Here is a 6000-nt window from a genome sequence, read left to right as displayed (position 1 = left end):
GTCAGGATGATAAGAAGCCAAGTCTTACATTCTCATGGTAGTTTTTAGCCCTTATATTTGCATAAAAAATAACACAGAGATATGCCGAACAAGAATATGTTGGGGAACTTATGTTTCCACTATGCATGAGAGACAGAGTGCTAAGCCAGGGCGGAATTTGTAGTACCTATTCATTTGGTCTAAATTACATTTGAATAGAGGAAGACAAGTCTTGCTTTAGATAGGGAGCAGAAGACAGTTCCCAAAAGAGGTATTATCACACCTGTCCCTCAAACATGTTCTATTTATTTTGCAAAAGAGATGGAGATCCCTTGAGTGGGGTGTTCATGACACCATTGAACTTGTGATTGTGTAATAGGTCTGAGAGAACAGGGTCTGTTGAAGCTCTATATGCGAAGCAGAGGTCATCTGTCAATAGTATTTATGACACTGAGACGGGACAAGGCTTTCAAATTGTGCATCATTTTTATGATTTGGCCCTTGATTAGCTTAGTGATAAAGTGTTATGGTCATTCCAGGTGTGATAAGTGTTTGGACAGATACACGTCGAAAGGGGCATTATGCTCAATGATTCAATGATCGGCCTAATGAGTACGAAGTATAGTGGAACTGTTATATTCCTGGTTGGACACAATACCTTTAGATGTAAGCTCTGCAAAGAAAAAGGGCTTCCTTGCAACAGTGTATACTTGGTGATCAAAGGACAATTCATTACTGACAAAGGTTCCCACATCCCTAACTATGGGATCAATTTAAAGGGGTGTGTCATCGATGTGATAGTTACAAGTGAAGCCATACTTATCAAAAGGTATACTTATCCACTTCCTATCATTTAGCTTTAGTCCATGGTTTTGACACCAACACTTTGTTTAGGACAAGCCCCTTTGGAGGATCTTAGTGACCTTAGGGGAGTTTATAATGGTACCACGTTTGCAGTCATGTGCATAGTTGGTCAGCCATTAACATTAACTTTGACCTCCAAGAAGTTAATGCCAAAGAGGAGTAGTTCAAGGACTGAATCCTGGGGTACACTTCTAGTGACATGTCTTTTGGAGGAGGTATAACTGCTACCCTAAGATCCTGGGTTCTGTTTGTGTGCCAATTTGCTACCCTACAAGTTTCATAAGAATGGACACTTACCTGGGTGAGTCTGTCAATGATACCTGAGTGGAGTATGTTGTAGAACAACTTTGCTAGGTCTAGATATGTGATATGCACTATTTTGCCCTCATCCATTGCTTCAATAACTTTTTCAAAGAAGTCTTCCACTTTAAGTAGGCAGATACATCACAGGGAGTGAGACAATTTGCATATATTGAGAGGAGGGCTATGATAGTAAAACTGAAGAAGGAAAGTCATAAACAGGAGTAGAAGAGACAAGGGACAAGAAGTAAAAGAAGAAAGAGCTAGTGTCCGAAGTGAGGTTAGTGAATAGGAGCTCAGTCATCAAGGAGACTCACAGTCTTTTCAATGGATAGAGGGGAGCATAGCTTATGGTGATCTCAGCCTTAGGGATCAGACTTAGAAATGGGAAGAAGTGACAAAAGTGGCTACCAAGGAGAAGAGGCAGACAAGTGCTAGGGTGCAGGAACTAGTCAGATGAGAAAGTACAGATAGTAGCACGAAAAGTCAAGGAAGTGGCAATGTAATGGGCTAGTAGGCTAGGAATAATATTCTCAGAAGTGGCACCCATGCCATCAACAAGCAGACTGAGAAAGGATTATAATCTGTCTTCAGCAGTAGACACAGGACTAGGGCTTACAGTTGGCAGAAGGATGAAGAGAGGCCTTTTTAAGAGGCTAACTGTGTATAATGGGCAGGCTCTATTTAGGCCCAGAAAGGGAGAGTGGTGATCAGAATTAGGTTGGATATATCTTGATGGCCATGCCTTTAAACTGACATAGAAAAGAAGGGGTGTGCCACAGATTTAGACAGTAAGGGTAGGTACTCACGAGGCAGGAAGAAGGAAAAGGGTACTCACAACACAGCAGAAGAACATAATAAAGGGCCTCAGACCATGTTTGTTAATAATACTATGTACTACAAGGAGTATAAGTAAGAAGATGGGGAGCTGCAGGACACAATACAGGACATTGATAGGATATCAGAAACATGGACCATAGATGATAAAGGGTATAACATTGGTTACATCATGTAATTAATTTTTCAGGAAAGACAGAAAAGAGAGAAATGGAGGCAGAACAGTGATCTGATTAAAAAATATCAAACGTGAGGTTATGTATGTGTAAAGCAAGGGCAGAACATTGAGTATAAGTGCCCTGTGGCTAAGACAGTGGAAGAGAAGGAACGCATGCTTATAGCTTAATACAGTGTAGCAGCCCAGTGACATATTAAAGGAGTAGGAGGCTGAGAAACCGAAGGAGAAAATAAAAATAGTGATGTTGGAAGAAAATGGTTATGGGGATCTGAATCTCTAAAGTAGATTGGAGGGTTCCAAGCTCAAGGGAAGAAACGTTGCAGGAGATATTGAATTCTTAAACTATAAGAGGCTCAAACAAGTGCTGCAGAAGAGCACCTCAAATGGAAAATTCTGGAAGTGGTTCTGGGGTTAGGAATGTCATTGTGAAAGCACCATTAGCCAACAACGATCATGCCACTTTCTGGTTCAGAGTGGGGGGAAGGTTAAGAACACAAAGGCAAAGATGATATTGTAAGAGTTAGTGTAATATATTATGATGAAATAGTGCGTGACTCATGTGATTTTTTTAGGGATTCTAAAACCTGATTATCTGGACAAGGATAACACCTTTCTTACGAATGATGTCATTGATTTGTTTTCTTGTATCCCCAAAGAAGGACTGCAACTGTTTTTTTGAGGCTCTTATTGAAATTGATTTTCTGGATGCTGACCAAACTAGACTTTTGATAGATTGTATGGAGATTGTGTTAGATAACAACTATATTTGGTTTGATGGGAAAATCTATAAAGAAATCAAGGGTGTAGAAATGGTGGCTGCATGTGTCCCCATTTTTGCAATTTTAGTGACCCTTGCATGGGAACATACTCGTTTGCTCCCTTTGAAGTTCAATGAACATATCAAGTTATATCTTCAGTTTTTGGATGACATTTTTATCTTGTGAGCAGGTGATACCAATGTCATCCCAGAATTTACTGACTGCATAAACCACATCACTACATTTTTTAAATTTACCCACCAAACAGGAAAGGAAAGGAATTCATAAACTACCTGACACAACTATTAAAAATACATCTTCAGGGTTCTCTTCTAACATCTATAGGAAACCCACATGTAGAACAGAGCGTGTGTGCTGTGTCTTTAAGAAGCATATCAATGACTGAATATGTGTATATAAATAGCAGGCACGTGCTCTACCCAGTGCCATTTTGAAAGTGCAGCCAGAGAGTGAGCATGTGACAACAAATGCAGTTAGTTTGTATATAAGTTACCTAAGCTAAAGTTAATTAGCTATAGTCGTGATGTATTTGTACATAATAAAGCTGCTTGAACAGAACCCACAGAGATTTGTCTATTGTATCCTGACTAGATGAGTGACATGGTGTCAGAACCTGGATTCCAGAGACAGATAGTCAAAGCCACAAAGTTCAAAGATAACAGTGAAGATAAATTAGGAGAAACAAGCATGAAAAAGAGCCAGAAAAGAACCAAAGGTAATAAAAACTTGCACAAATAGTTTATTTTATAAAAAAAGATAAAATGGAGCATTACAGGGGAATGAAATGCATTATTGTACAAATGAGAGGTATGAAATGTTATTAATCAAACAAAATGTTTAGGATTAATATTTTTGATAAAACAATTATCAGAAAAGCAAAATGAATATGTTTAGAGTAAAATGAGCACAAGAAAAGTACAATGGGCATGAAAAGAGATTAAATGAGTAAAATGAATATAATAAGGGTAAAAAGAGCACATTAAGCATAAATAAAGTAATGCAACTGTATGTTTTTTGCAAAGTGCTGTGTTTTGACATAACTATGGCTTCGTATTGTATCAAGGGCATAACTAGAGTTATTTGAAGTATCTCAAAGTGTGTGCTTATTACTGTGCATGTATTCTGAAGAGTTTATTTGTGTGCAAAGTGCAACTATTTTGTGAAGTACAGTCAAAGTATAAGAACTTTGAAAAGTTTCTTGTTCTGGGTGTGTCTGTTCACAAAGTGCCACCATTACAGAGTTTTTCTTGCACTTAAAAAAAGTTATCTAGCAAAGTTCCACCATTTTGGGAAAGTTTCAGTGTGCCGTGTACTGTTTATTCGCAAAGTGCATTTACTTTGAAATGTTTCTTACTCTGAGCTTCTTCTGCCCAGTTATATGCACAGTGCAGTTATTTGAAATGTTTCTTAAAATGATAAATTACTTTTGCAGTACTGCAATTTTGAGAGTACTACAATGCCCAAGAGACTTATTTCGCAAAGTTCAGTTATTCAGAGACTTGTTGTGCCATTGGGCAAAGTTACAAACACTGGCATAAATTTCTGGCATATGTGTATATGCGTGTGTCCGTGCATATTTGCAAAACCCTTCATTGGTATGTGTTAATATGGCAAATGGATTTCAAAAGCCCTCACCACTTGTATTTGATCAGAATATTGCAGGGAACTGTAGAATATTTAAGCAAAAGTATGATGCTTTCATACAAGCAGCTTTCATTTGTTAAACCTAGATGGGGTCAGAGGCCATTGAAAGAGGGCATTCATTTGTGTACGCACCAGCAGTATATGAGGGAGAAGCTGAACATTGTCATATTGTTGTACAGGCTCAATCAAGGGAAGACCCCAAGTGTATGAAGTGCAAATTCAGGGAAATGTGCAATCCCCAGACAAATATTACATTAGAGAGGCATTTGTTTTACACAAGAGATCTGAAACCAGGGGAAACATTTTAAGCTTACATTACGGACATGAGAAAAAAGCTAAACTGTGTCAGTTTGGTGACTTAAAAGATAAGTTAATAAAGGACAGGCTTGTGTGTGGTATTAATAGTGCTGTTGTGAGAAAGATTTTGCTTTGTGACAGTGATTTAACATTGAGTAAAGCCATTGAGATTTGTCAAATCCATAAAGTTACAGAAAGACACACATGTATGCTTGCAAGTGACAAGAACATGGTTTCAGCAAGCTCCAGAGCAAATGTAGACAGTATGCAACACGTGGCAAACAGAAGCAGGTATGTGCTATAACCAATGCCATTTTGAAAGTGCAGCCAGAGAGTGAGCATGTGAGAATGAATGCAATTAACACTTGCTGCTTCCTCATGTACGGCAAGTGCAACAGCCAAAACACTCCAAATTACAACAGCAAAAAATGGCCAACACTTCGTATGAAGGATAGTTTGTATATAAGTTACTTAAGCTAAACTTAATAAGCTATAGTTGTGATGTGTTTGTATAGGTTCAAAGGTTCATAGATTAGTACTGGGCTAACTGCCTTTGTGGGCCATTTTAAGCCTAACCAATTACCCCATGTCAGAATCAAACCCTGCACCATGTGTCTGTAAGGTAAGCACCTTAACCATTATGCCAAAATGCCAAACCCCCCCATAAATAATAAAGCTGCTCGAAGAGAACTCACAGTCATCTATTACATCCTGACTAGACGAGCGACACCACATTTTGTAACAGTTACCTCCATTTTACTAGCGCTTATCCATATTATCAGAAGAGAAGTTTGGTCAGAGGCCAGTTTATTAGGCTGGCCCATAGGGTGTCCACTAGGGAGACTTTTGATAAGGAAATGGGTGTACTTGACAAAATGTTTTTGGAAAGGCACTATCCCAACAAAATGGTAAAAACACTTAGTGATAAGATCTCACAAGGTTAGGGAACAAAATACCCCTTTCTTCCTGTGGGATTATCAGTCTTATACAATGAAGATACAGTTACCTGAGGAAATACCAACTGGTAGAGAAGACCAAATAATGGAAAACAATATTGATACACCAAAAACAAAAGATTTTCTAGAGCCTTGACCATACAGTATAATTCTGGAGCCTCTATTA

General features: G+C 38.4%; 1 protein-coding gene across 3 annotated transcripts in view; it reads right to left on the bottom strand.

Annotated features, from left to right (window-relative positions):
• The window catches only part of LOC122813734 (coagulation factor XIII B chain-like), a 483965-nt gene that overhangs the window by 447811 nt on the left and 30154 nt on the right, over window positions 1-6000 (bottom strand). The gene's annotated exons all lie outside the window — the stretch shown is intronic.

The sequence above is a fragment of the Protopterus annectens genome, chromosome 10.part0, assembly GCF_019279795.1.
Source record: "Protopterus annectens isolate FY-2018-M chromosome 10.part0, PAN1.0, whole genome shotgun sequence".
NCBI lineage: Eukaryota > Metazoa > Chordata > Ceratodontiformes > Protopteridae > Protopterus > Protopterus annectens.
Note: the sequence above shows the minus strand (reverse complement) of the source record. Positions and strands in the feature narration are given on the sequence as shown.